The 14,306-nt window shown below is 37.7% G+C and overlaps 1 protein-coding gene across 4 annotated transcripts in view; it reads right to left on the reverse strand.

Annotated features, from left to right (window-relative positions):
* LOC140341588 (steryl-sulfatase-like) overlaps positions 1-8,850 on the reverse strand; it is a 115,371-nt gene extending 106,521 nt beyond the window's left edge. For all 4 annotated transcript variants that reach the window (XM_072427409.1, XM_072427401.1, XM_072427391.1 and 1 more), the window contains exon 1: positions 8,673-8,850. The gene's annotated coding sequence lies outside the window, so the exon portion shown is untranslated. The remainder of the gene's footprint in view (positions 1-8,672) is intronic.
* Positions 8,851-14,306: the final 5,456 nt, after the last annotated feature.

Here is a 14,306-nt window from a genome sequence, read left to right on the forward strand (position 1 = left end):
AGCAGCTGGAGACCCGGCTTGCAGCTATTTGTATTTATACACTGTACATTTGTATTTATACACTGTAGCAAGATGAATTAAATAATGCAAAATTACGGAAAGAAAAGGGAATAAAGGGCCTGTATAAGGCTGTCAGTATTTGTATTGCTGCAGATTAGTGGCTTTTTTAGGGGGGGATCCAGGCCCAGAAAATCCCAAAAGGAATGGGTGAGCCAAGCATCCCTTTTCTAGGCCAGAAATTGGCAATGGCTTAAGAGCACCTGGCCACTGATATAAAAAAGGCACATTTTTGAGACAGGGAGTTGCAGCCTGAGGCCAGGTGTGGCCCAAGCAGGGGGGCTATGTGGACTGAGATGGTCTCTCACAGGTTAGATCTGGTGGACCATAAACTCTGAAGAGAGTGTCGCCAGCCAAGAGGCTAAAGTTTGTGTTTTTGCATTGTCATGCTTTGAATAACACTGATGCCTTGCTTTGGAGAACCCTTGATTTGCTTATTTTGTTGATGATTTTGCAACCCTGAAATTGAATTCAAGCATGAAATACCTCTCTGCAAGAAGTGAGCTGAAGCTAATCTCCCACAAAACATTAATTTTATTGTCATTTCTATTGATTACTGTTTAATGTTAGCAGTGACATTCACATTTTGTGCTACACTTGAGTGAAAGCATTTCATGTATTTTCAGGTAAAAATCAGTACCTTGGGTTATATTCAGAACAGTTCATATTCAAGTACCCATGGTAGTTTTATTTGTTTTAAAAACACTTTTTCTGCTAAAATGTTTTGCTATCACAAAGGGGCTAACAATAAAGCTAGGAGCTGGTCGTACATTTTTAAAGAAATCACAGCAGGGTAATGTCAATTATATCAATCCCCAAGCATTTAAAGTCATTGTTACAGAACATTCTATAAAAACTATCAGGAAGCTGTTAACTGCCGCAGTAGATGTTACTTAGGAAACCATATTTCACTAAAGATATTGTGGTGAACAAGCTGTAAAAGTATACTGCAAAACATCCAATATGTTACTATGATCAGTACTCCAAATGACACACCAGAACACTTGACATATAATTAGAAGATCAAACAACTTTGCTCCCACACTGCTTCCTAACATGTTCAAGTGGCTTTATTCTGCAGCTTCAACAGTCAAAGGAAATTAACGAGCAACAGCACTTTGTTAAAATGAAAACAACTTAAACCTACTCTTCCATTATACACTTTAAAGCCAAAAGCAAAAAAGTAGATCTAAAAATAAAGTGCCTTTAAAGAAAAAAAAAAACTAAAATATAAAAACATGTCTGAAAGGAAAACAGCATGTACTTGGTGCAGAAAAAAAACAATGTGTCCCCAAAGTTCTCTGTAATAGGTCATCAGCATATTTTCTTCTTTATGCAGAAGCATATTGTTTTTTAAGTAAAAGTAACAAAGCAAAGGAGACATTTGAGGGCCATTTAGGGTCCCTTCTTGAACAATACATAAATCAACCATAAATATTATCTGCTGCAAACCAATTATTCCCTGACCAACCATTACCTATGACATCCCGTTGATGTAGCTTTCCCACCTGAGTCATGAAAACATATGGGTAAAACACTAATTACTACACTTGTTCCTTGTTTTTGCTGTATTTAATTTTCTGATTTTTCTGTAGTGATTTGATCTATTTCTTGCAATTCTACAAACGTACAATAACACTCACTTCGGGTTGAGCTTAAACCATCTCCCTATCTAGAAGTATTATTCTCACGTATATTTGCTATTTGTGTTAAGATATTTAGGATCAACCATTTAGTATAAAGTGTTGTTTACTGAACATGAAATAGCTTCCTCTAGCATACAGCAAATAAAAACATTGCTTTTCTTCTGCAGTAGGTTAAAAGAAACACAAGCACCAGGGAACAGTTTTAAACTTAAGACCAAATTGGTAAAAAAAAAAGTCACTCACAATACTAGCTCCAAACTGAGGGTTTGTAACCCTAAAAGAGGGGTGCTTTCCACTGTGGTTCCAGAGTCTGTGCTCCAAAGTTTGCTGGCTGGCTACCACATCTAAACACACCCATAGATTTAGGCCTTCCTCCCTGAGCCCCACATGGCCTCTGCCCCCAACTCCAACCAACAGTCTGCACTGGCAATTTCCTTTGTATTCGGCAGGTTCCACAAAGCCATCACTAAAATCGCCTTCATTCATTCCAATGCCAAAATCATAACCAAGGCAGGGCAGGTGTGTTACCAGAAGTAACAGAATTTATGTGCAAAATAAGGGTAATAGATCAAAACTGAATATTCAAAAAGCATACGGGGTAGAAACAGGGACATCAGAAGCAGATACAAAAGAACAAATGCAGTCATAACCAAAGTAGTGATGCAGTGATTACAAGACTTGAGGAGAATTCTGAGGAGCCTACTACAATCCACTGTCCAAAGCTCAGCAGAAACTTGTTAAAAGTAAATGTCAAATGCACCTTAAAAGGGCCTGCAGAAAAAATCAAAAAGTTTTGCAAATATTAACAAATGCTTGCAATAGTGGTTGTAAGCATTTCAGATCATCTCTATGGAAGTAGTTGGGCAGCAAAACATCAGCATTTAAAAAATTGCTTGCAAAAACTACTGGTTGAAAAAAAACGTTTTAAAATGGGATAAAGGTGACAGTGAGTGATTCACTGAATCAGCAATTAACTGGATTACAGAGAGATAAATAAATACCAAGCTGTCATAAACTGATCTAGGTGGGACTGACTCATCTCAATAAAGTTAGTATAGCAAAAAACTGTCTGTATTACACCATAGCCACAGACTCCAATCAAAGCCCTAATAAAGGGTTTGCAATAAATGGACTTGGCTAAAAATTTTATTGGGAGCTGCTAAGGTAATGGAAGCCTGCCTACTGAGCCCAACCTAATATCTCAAAGACAAATCTCTTTATTTTCCCCAGATCAAAAAAGTATATCACCTCTAGGCCCTTTATGTTCAGACTCAAACTCGTTCAACTGATGCCTTATCACTTTTACTCTAAAAGCTGTATTTCCTTTTATTGTGTGCAACTATGAAGTAAGAAGGTAACAAACTGGTTCAATAGAGCTAGAAAGGTTTAAAAAGAAGAGCATTTAGGGCATTCATGGGCAGCACAGTTACTCAGAGGTTAGCACTCTGACCTTTCCAGCGCTAGGTCCCAGGTTCGAATCCCGGCCAGGACACTATGTGCATGGAGTTTGTAGGTTTTTCCCGTGTTTGCGTGAGTTTTTTTCTGGCTACTCTGGTTTTCTCCCACATTCCAATAACATGCAGTTAGGTTAACCTCCCTGGCTGTCTAATTATGTCAGTTTTTTATGTCAAAAGCTGTACATTGTTTTGCGTGGTAATATGATTTTTAATATTTTAGGCTTATAATTCTTAGGAATAACTCCCATATATGATACAATTTGAAACACAAATTATAAATTATATTAAAATAAATAAATAAAAATTATAAGAATTATTTAATTAGAAAAATATATTTTTTTTTAATTTGTCCAAACAAGTGTACAATAATAGATAAACTTTTGGATTTATTATTTGGATAATCTTCTTTTAAATTTCCCGCCAGGCCACACCTCCCCAGCGTTACCCCTTTTGGTACATAAAATTTACCCCGAGCCACACTCAGGAATAACGCCAGGGAGGTTAACTGGCTTCCCTCCATAGCTGACCTTAGACTGTGTAATGACATATGACTATGGTAGGGACATTGTGAGCAGATTGTGAGCCTCTTTGAGGGACAGCTAATGACATGACTATGGACTTGCGTAATATGTAAGTGCTCACAGTATAGCGTCAATTAAATTATTGGGTAATAACAATAATAATAGTCCAAACTGGTATCAAAAGCAGACATCCAAGCATACACTGATCAGGAAACAGAAGACCGGTGCCCCAGATGTCTGACCCTAGAATCCCCAGCCTAATGAACATTTTATTAAAATTTTGCAGCCAATACAAATTGAAGGCTGTCCTAGTGCAATCTATGTTGCGTGCGTGCCAACACAGCATACCAGTGTGAACAGTGCCTAAAATAGAACCATTCATGTTTATGTCAAAAGAATTTGTCAAGAAAGCCCAATGCATGTAAGAGCATATGCATTTATTGCAATAAAAGCACTTTAAAATAATCTTTTTCTTAGAATTTTTAAGCATTGTAAAGATAGCAATTTTCAAAGTTTACAACATAGGCATAGCATTTTTCTCATAAAAGCAGAATTCTTGCAGGTGTCCAGTCCTACAGTTTATTGTAAAGTATTACATTATGTTATTTGAGAAGATAATTTTTTTGAAAATATCAGCAAAACAGCATATTATCATGATAATGAAAAAAAAAAAAAAAAAAGTTGAAATACATTGCAGTATATGGTTTCTAATTTTTTCATGATTGCAATGCCTCTGAACAAAAAGTAAAATTGCAATAAGAGACATGTTTTCTGTCCAAGGTGGTAAAATGACTTTCAGGAGGTAACACAGTTGTTGAAAACATCGTAGTCCTCTATTTTCACAGGCTGGAGTTGATAGACTATTCTTCGGGAGTATAAAGCTAACCATTATGTTTCCTATGTCTAATGCAGTAAAGTAACAATACAAAAAGAATAAAATTAGCCTTATGTTTCATACTTTGAAGTCACACCAATTTACAGTGTTAGTGAGGACTAAAAAAGTTAACACTTTGCCTGGCTGTAATGAATCAAAATGCACAACAATGCATTATTACAAAAAACACATTAGTGTTCTGCAGTGTGAGTTAAAAAAACAAAGAAAACATATTAATGAATGCCCTTTAAAGTGTCAATTAAGTAAAAAAAATGTTTAATGTCCTAATATTACCTTCTTCCTATTGCTTTGAAGATATGTGTTCAATTAGTCCTCATAATTACCTTACATTCTTTGCACAGTACAGCAAATCTTAAAGCAGAACTAAACTTCTACTTTTAACTTCCCTGGCAGTATTCCAGAGTGTGATTTGGGGTTAATTTTCAGTGCCAAATGTGGTAACCCTGAGCCACACTCAGGGTGGAATTGCCAGAGTTTTTTTTTTTTTTTGAAAACTTTTTATTGATTTTTTATTTTTATAAAGCAGACATACAAGCAACAATTAACAAAAAAAATAAAAGTTTGTAACAAAAAAAGAATACAAATATAAAATAATCCTTCTACACAGAACATTTACATAAACAAAATAAATCACAAATAAAAGGGAAAGAGAGGAACACATATACAACGTGGGAAAAACAATCTCATCAACTATTTTAGACAGGTTAAGTACTCGAGAGCACTAGTAACCATAAACCCTAAACCACATAGAGTGTTCAATATCAGAAAAACCTTGGTTGTCATTTTCCTCAACCAAAACCAGAACTGGNTTAAAGTGTCAATTAAGTAAAAAAATGTTTAATGTCCTAATATTACCTTCTTCCTATTGCTTTGAAGATATGTGTTCAATTAGTCCTCATAATTACCTTACATTCTTTGCACAGTACAGCAAATCTTAAAGCAGAACTAAACTTCTACTTTTAACTTCCCTGGCAGTATTCCAGAGTGTGATTTGGGGTTAATTTTCAGTGCCAAATGTGGTAACCCTGAGCCACACTCAGGGTGGAATTGCCAGAGTTTTTTTTTTTTTTGAAAACTTTTTATTGATTTTTTATTTTTATAAAGCAGACATACAAGCAACAATTAACAAAAAAAATAAAAGTTTGTAACAAAAAAAGAATACAAATATAAAATAATCCTTCTACACAGAACATTTACATAAACAAAATAAATCACAAATAAAAGGGAAAGAGAGGAACACATATTCAACGTGGGAAAAACAATCTCATCAACTATTTTAGACAGGTTAAGTACTCGAGAGCACTAGTAACCATAAACCCTAAACCACATAGAGTGTTCAATATCAGAAAAACCTTGGTTGTCATTTTCCTCAACCAAAACCAGAACTGGAACTCAGCAATTAAAAAAACTCTAATATTTAGCACGTAGAGTGACAAAAAGGTTCCAGAATCTCTTTCTAACTGTGAAGGGAAAGGTATTTCGTATGAATGGATACCATTGTCATCATTTGTTTCTGCATCCAGCACTTCTCTATAAAAAACCTGTTTTAGTGCACATGCCACTGAATCAATTTGTGGCGGGAGGGAGTCTATCCACCCCAAAAGCAGCGCTCAAAGCGCTGCTAACAAGCAGACAGGTATCCAGTCCCTCTTTCCCCTGCCCAAACCCTCAAATCCACCCAGCAACCAAAAAGACATAGGGAAGGATTGAGCAGAATAAAATGGCCCGTAACTGTATAAATATATTGTAAGTCTCAATCAATTGCACCCCTGAGCTGCTGGCTCTGTTGGGCGGAAAACCTTATGGGCCCTTTGTAACAGTTTAAACTGAGATTCCCTCCAAACCTCATTAACTACAGTTTTTCTCACCGTGCAATAACCTAGAAGGATTTTATCCACAATTTCCTCAATATCGAGGTCTAGACTCCATTTCTATACATTAGTTCTCATGAGGGATTTACAAGTATAGGTTTGCAGAGACTTGTGAATGTTTGTGATTGTATGTACAGTCAGAGAGAGCAGATTGTCATAACAATTGGACCGTAGGGCCCCTCTAATGTCTACTACTAGGGAGCAAGTGTAATTGATTTTTTGGATATAGTAGAGTGGGTGGGTGGCAGATTATACCACTGCTAATTTTTCGCTAAACACTTTCCAGGTAAACAGTTTGCCCGTCTCCCTATTGAAAAGGTCTCCTACCATACTATGTCCTTTTTGTTTCTAGTTAAGGAATACTTAATGGAGTTAAGGAGTACTTCCCTGTGGAAACATAAGATTATCAAAGATAGAAAGATATCGCGATAAAACAAATGATAACCCCATCCGTTTCCTTACTTCCCTCTATGCAAATATGGTATCTTGTACTAGCAAGTTATGCTTTAGATAGGTGGGAAACATTGGAAATTTGCAATGTAAAATGGCCTTAGGATCGCCTACCCCGATAAGGGCTATGCCATCGCCTGTTCCACCTGAAAATTTTAGGCATACGAAGTGCCTCTGATCCAATCTAATATCTGCCTGGTGAGACATGCTAATTTATAGGTGAGAACATTCCGGAAGTTAACCCCTCCCTCTGAACTGGGAAGTTTCTGCAGGGAAATTTGAATATTGCCATGCCATATAAAACATTGAAACCATCACTGTAACTTTGTGACATCCTGTCGTCGTAAAAGCAATGGAACTGTTTGCAACGGATATAGTAATTTCAAAAAGGTCATCATTTTTAGCAGATGTACCCTGACGAACAAAGAGAGCGGCAAGGTGAACCACAACTCCAATTTCCCGCTGAATTTTAGGAAACAATGGGGGATAGTTTAAACCATACAAAGAAGAAGGAAATTTGCCACTCTTCACTCCTAAGTATTACTGTGTTTTGCCAATGCGAAAGAGGAACAATGTTCCCATTCCGAATGCTGGTGAGAAGTCAGTCAAAATTTCACTTTTATAGATGTTAATCTTCAGACCCAACCATGTATCAAGTCTTGCAAAAACATCTCAAATATTGAGAATATCCTTGGTCGGGTCAAAGGTAAAAAGTAAGATGTCATCGGCAAAAAACGCTGTTTTAATCTTGACATCGCCCAGTTGGAACACATGTAGGTCAGATGAGGATTCAAAAACACGGAGGAGTGTTCAACCGCCAAATTGAACAACAATGGGGAGAGGGGGCATCCCAGTCTTGTCCCGCTCTCCAAAGGTATATGCCAGTGAGTTTTAAAGTCCTACCTGGTTCCCACATTCCAGCGGTGTCCTCCAGCGATGCCTGGCATCTGCTTCCCCTGGCGATGCAATATTCCCTCCTACTTTCCGATTGCTCTAGGAAACTGTCAGAAAAGCTCAGCTGTTCATGCTCCTATGGGTGTGCATGGGAGTTATTTAATACCAGCCCAGACAATCAAGATGACCAATCTCCAGGGGCAGAAGGAGGAAAAAGTTAGGGAAGAAGAAGATAACTGTGGAGTATTGTTGTAACTGCGGGTTTTGTTCCACCTTAATGTCTATGATTCATTAATTCATGCTTCATTCAGAATGTCTTTATTTGTAGCCAACCCATGGCGTGTAGAGAGTTGAATCTACATGTGTAAACACCTATACCCATGATACACAACGCAAGGAACCATAATATGAATATGTGCTTGTTCCACTTTAATTCCTAATGCGGGAACCATGATTTTAGATCCCGTTGAAGTGCATGAGCTATGGTGTGAATAACTTCTAAGAGCAAGTAGTGTAAGATTTACATTCACCAGCTATTCTGCTAATGTTTTTCCCCAAGTGAAATTGTTGAAAAACACCTCATAAAAAAATCTACTCATTTAACACACCGTTATTTTCATGTTAAAAGCAGTAAATCATAACAGAACATACCGCCTAAGTAGTCTTTTCTTCTGTGCAACACAAAGAGCATACCAGGCAATGCTAAACTGGATGACATAAAATATATCCTTTGCAAATAACCATGTACAAAGCATTTCACATTACTATAATTCACAGTACAAAGAAAGCACAGGCAGATGACAATAATATGTGCAGCTGAACTTGACAGCAAGGCTTCTGCTCACACCCCTCTATCAGATTGCATTACATAAGTCACTTACCAGCAACTCTGATTTAACAGATAGTTTCCAAGACAGCTTCCAAAATGCTCCAAGACTGTCAGTTCTTCCTGGATTCTCTGGAAGCAGTCAGCTTTATTTTCTGCTCTTATTGATTCATCACAATGTTTGTTATAATTCGTTCAGTGCAGGAAGGAAAATATTGAAAAGGTGGCATGCAGCCAATCTGTGACTGCTTCCTGCCTTCTGTTACTGATACAGCAGCTGGGATTGGTTGAATCACACATGGAAACAGAAAGGAAAATAATAGATCAGTTTTAAACATTCATAATGCTTTAATCTTGGAATAGTTATCTGGAAATATTTGCTTCTGGGGGCAGGCAGTTTAAAATCATGTGTTGTGCTGAAACATTATTGACTCAGTATTTGCTCATGGTGATATGTACAGAATCTAATTCAAGTAATTTAACTTTTACTTTTGTTTTGAAGGACTGCAGTACCCTCATAACATACACATTGACTTTTTTTAGAAAGGCTTACTCATAAGTGAAGAAACCTACATTATGTTTAATTGCTATGAGTTACTGCAAAGAAAAATAAGCACCTAACTCTTTGGTCTTCATTTTATTTTATTGTTAATTTGAGGGCAGCAGTATTTTGTAAATGCTATCCCATGCATGGTATTTTTATTCTTTTTTGTTAAAGGTGCTTCAAGGCTTCACTTTAAAAAAGACATAGGGTGTGGGGTCTTTTAAATTAATCCAGACATGTAGCAAGTGTGATCTCCCATCCAAAGCATCCTTTTTTTTTATTACATCCCCCCATCAACATCCCCCTCCTTCCTCCCATCCGCTCAGCCTTTCCCCAAAATCAGACCACACACCATTTTGGAAAAAAATTGTGGATAGACAGTCATTTATTGTACGAAATCAGATACAATTTATTACACATAACCCATATAACACTTTAACCGTACCATAATCGCTTTCCTGGTGTTCATGGTATTACCAAATATATCCACATGAGGGCATCTGAGTCTGCCATAGCCTGATATATTTGGCTCTCATCCGCTCCCCCCTGGCTTGGGCACCAATATCCTGCTTACACAGACTTATCTAGGCCCCCACCACTCTCTCCATTTCCATCAACCTTTAAAATTCCAGAGGACACCATGCCATAGATGGTTCCCCACCACTCCCCTGCCCTTAAAGACTACTACCTTCCATTAACGCCTCCGCCACAGCGCCTCAAGTGAAAAACCTTACGCTTGAACGCCCCTCCAAACATGATCCGCGTTTTCATTTCCATCCTGTAGCCCAAGGCACCATATATCCGTACCTACCGCATTGAGGGAAACGCCATCACTCTGCAGATACCGCCAGGTGTCCACTTCCAAATCCCAATGTCATGCTACCAGCCTGCCATTCTTATACACCAACCTCCCGACCTCCCTATTAATTTTAATTCTGGCCTTATTTATACGCTCCACTGACCTAGCTAATATCCAGCTTGTTCTTAAACAATACTCAACCAGACAAAAATATTTCTGGAAGAAACACCTTTAATCTTAAAAAATCTAACTTAACATCGCGTATAATATCCCGCATAGAACGTGCTCCCAAGTAATTACCCCCCGCATGCACCACCAAAACATTAGTAGGCCTGTCAAGTTTGGCAAATCAGTGAAACTCCGGAAGAACCCAACTCCATAACATCCTTGGTATTCCTATTCCATCTCATCATGCCCGCCTCTCTAGACAGCCCTAGCTGGTGCCCATTAGGCTGAACATTTGCTCTTTGAGCCCCCCAGTGGACGTAGGAATGTCCTACTATCTATACGAGACAGCAACAGCCTCCTGCAGGAAAACAGAAATACAGCAAAAACAGCATAACATTTTCAGAACCTCCCCCCCCACCCCTGTACCCACCAGCTCCCCCCAAAACAAACACCTGTGATTTCGTACAAAATATCATGGAGCCCTCAAACCAACTGCGGCTGAACGTACAATCAATAGCAATGGGACTCCCAACGCCCAGTTATTTGAATACTACTTTCAGGCAACCCCCAGATGGCTGCCCCTATCTGAAAATAATGAGCCGAATATTCCTGAGGCCGAATGTCCAAACATTTTTGGAAAATGAATACAAACTGGAAACGAGACAAGAGCGACCCATCAGCATGCACCAACAGGCCCTTCCCTCACAGGACGACCAGATAACAACTGTTGAACCCCCTAAACTGGACACACTTGAGACCCTGGCACTGAGAACAACTGCACTGGAAACCCTTGCCCACCTGATTCGTCTTGGACCTCCTAATAAACAACCGAACCCCCTCAGTACACAGACCACATCCCTTACTAACAGCACCCCTGGCTTGTGCTTTGCCAGACTGACCAACTTACTTTTACCTTCAAGGCTCCAAAGAATGCAACCACGAAAGCTGCCCTAAATAAATCAACTTCATATGGTGAACTACAAATCACACCCAAAGAACCCAACAACCTAAGTAACAAATCAATGGTAACCTCCTGCACCCAGGCCTTAAGCCACTCAGTGCCTTTATCTCCAGCAGCCTCTCTTGGCTACTCTAGTAGGGCCTCTACCCCACTCATGCCCTAAAATCAGTTACTTGACCTGTCCTGCAAGGGATGACCAAACTTTTATCCCATTTGCCTCAAATGATCTAACTCCTCCCCTCTCCTGACCTTTTTCAAATCTTACTAACCCCTCATAGTGTCCCTTTTCCACCAATCCTCTCAACCCCTTCCTATTTTCTAGAACCACCCTGTCATGTTGCCTATTTTCATTTTATATTTAGGCTTCGGGCCCTCCTATATTGTGGTATAATCACTATATCCCAGTGTTTAAGGCCAATGACTTCTTCCCAATATATCTGCTGCACCAAAAAGAATTTAGGGGTTATAAAGGGGCTTATGATGGAATCTTGAAGCTCACATTATTGAGTCGGAACAGATATCTGCCTATTACCAGGGTAATAAATGGTGGGATACATTAGTTGCCCTTACCTATTCCCACAAACAGCTAAAGCAGATAAATACTGAGATAAAAAAAATTACTAAATTTTTCTAATAATGTTACCTAGGCACCCATCAATTAGTAGCAGAACTTTAGCATCTAAACATCGGCTGAAATAAGGTCAGCCTAACTGACAAGGACAATGTCGGATATCACAATTGTAGATTTACAGGGCTGGACATGATTGTTGTGGATTTACTTCTGGTAACATACATTAACTTTATTTTGAAAGATGGTAAGTATGTTTTGTGCTTTTATTTCCACAAAGTTTTCTTCACAATGTAGGTGATTTTTATTTGCTTTAATCCATTGTGGGAATGGGTAAGGAGTACATACATATGTGAACCTTCATATCATACCAGAAGTTCTTCCATTTTATTGTTACACCAAATCCTATTTGGGGCACAAAAAGGTAGGTATAGGACCTTTTGTTCCTCAACATTGGGGGGAAGGAACTTCACAAAAGAGGGTGACATTGCTGCCTTCCCATAGGAGATGCCGCCTAATGTTAAGGGAGGGCAGGTGGCCGGGTCTTATATAGGCAGGTAGCCACATGCTTGCTTCCTTCCCTTTACTGGCTATCCAGGCCATGCCAGGGTAAGTATCTGGTTATAATTTTAAGGGTAAGCTTTCCAACATTTTTCCTAACCTTGTTTGTGTGGGGTTCTTTTTTAATCCCATCATTTGGTGGTACAAAATTTACCCTGGAGTTACAGGTTAGGTTAGGTTTATGGCAATAGGAGAAAAGTTCTTTATTTATTTATTTTTTAATCAGACACTGCTATTGCAAATCATGTAAATGAAGGAGTTATCAATTATAAAAACATAGAATCTAGCATGTAGGATATACTGTATATTGCTGAATTTTTATGGAGTAGGCATAACAAATATGCAAAAAAACAAACATCTTGAGATAGCTTGAAAGCACTTTATCTGACTCATGAGTTAACAGCCCTTATTCATTGCCATTTCTTTCATCAAGTGATCAGTAAAAAGTCATAGAGCAACATTATCAATCATGAATTGACCTTATGGCAATTATTGCAGTTCACTTCTTGATTACAAACGAGTTACCGCCACATGAACTGGTGTTTAACATGCATCAGAGTGTTTGTGTATGTCTTGTTCATTTCTATTTCTGGTCATTCTCAGCATTAATATGTTAGACAGAAAATGAGTTTAAGAAAATAAATAAATAAAACCTTAATTTGCAAATAGAAATAGAAACACAATATAGAACAACCACTGATAAACTTAGCAAAGAAAAATGATATATTGTTCAGTGACATTAAATAATCCTAACCTTTTCAAGCACATTTTACATATATACATTCTCATACATAAATATATATATATATATATATATATATATATATATATATTTATATTTATTTATTTATTTATTTATATATTTACTTTTCAGGATATCCATTCTTTTCCTCATTTCTCACCTAGGGAAGAATTGTGTAGAATGTACTGCTGTCATTCTTCTAGAATATCAAAGCCTCAGATATCTCAGATGTCTTCAACCTCAAAGTGCATTGGTGCGTAAGTGCTGGATGTGGCAGCCGGTGCACATGCATGTGGTGGCCAAATGATTCCACTTCTGGAGCACTGAGTGCACATTTCAAGAGATGTTAAGAAATTATGGATGCCAAATCCCCCACCTGAGCACCAAGATGTCCCGTTGGAGAATCATTTGGGCCACCACATACTGTACATCCACACTCAAGGAAAGGAAGTTAGGAGGCTGAGGAAGGCTGCTTTAACTGAAGACTCCATACAAGAGGACAAATATTATGCTACTTCCTATGCCTTTTGCAGTCCAGTGTCTTGACCAGAATGACACATTCAACTTCAGTGTAGTGTACAAAGAGGTCAAGAAGTGCATTGCTGTCTATTAGGATGACTTAAGGAAAGTCTCTGAACAAATATTTAACCTATCACATTTTAAAAGAAATTAGAGAACTTACAGAGGTTCTAACCATTTCCTACTCTTTAAAGATATACAATTCAAACTGGGACATAGATAAAAGTAAAAGATGATATTGTAGATGACAAAAGATTTTTGCAGATTGGTGAAAATAAAATGAATACAGTTGAACCCAAAGATGAAGGGCAATTCACTGAACTTCATGCATTGAAAAATGGAATCAATAGATGCAGATATCAGAAGTCACTGTTCATGAATTCCTCTTAAGATAGCACTATAATGAACAATAACAAAATAATAAAAGGTTTGCTAATAATAAGCTGCAGATGTTTCCCCTTTTGTAACTAGAGATTAAAAACCTTTACAATCTTAGATTGTTATACAATAAACAGTTATCAAACATAAATTGAACAATTTATTTCAAAAGAAGAATTGATTAGCTTGCAATACAACAGTGCCTTTTAAAATTGGGTATAAAAGGAACATTTCTATGTTCTAGTTCTATGATGGAAACTTTGTTTAAAATACAACAGCATCAGATCAGCAAAGTACATAAAAACTGTTTTGATCAATAATACTTAGCTTTTACAAGACCTAGCAAAATGGATAAACAATAGGCAGCCTACACATAGGAGTTAATTCTGATGAAAAGTTGGTGTAGTCTTTCAAGAGATGGCCTAGTTCAGAAGTGCAAAAGTGCAAAG

The sequence above is a fragment of the Pyxicephalus adspersus genome, chromosome 1 (assembly GCF_032062135.1).
Source record: "Pyxicephalus adspersus chromosome 1, UCB_Pads_2.0, whole genome shotgun sequence".
Taxonomy (NCBI): Eukaryota; Metazoa; Chordata; class Amphibia; order Anura; family Pyxicephalidae; genus Pyxicephalus; species Pyxicephalus adspersus.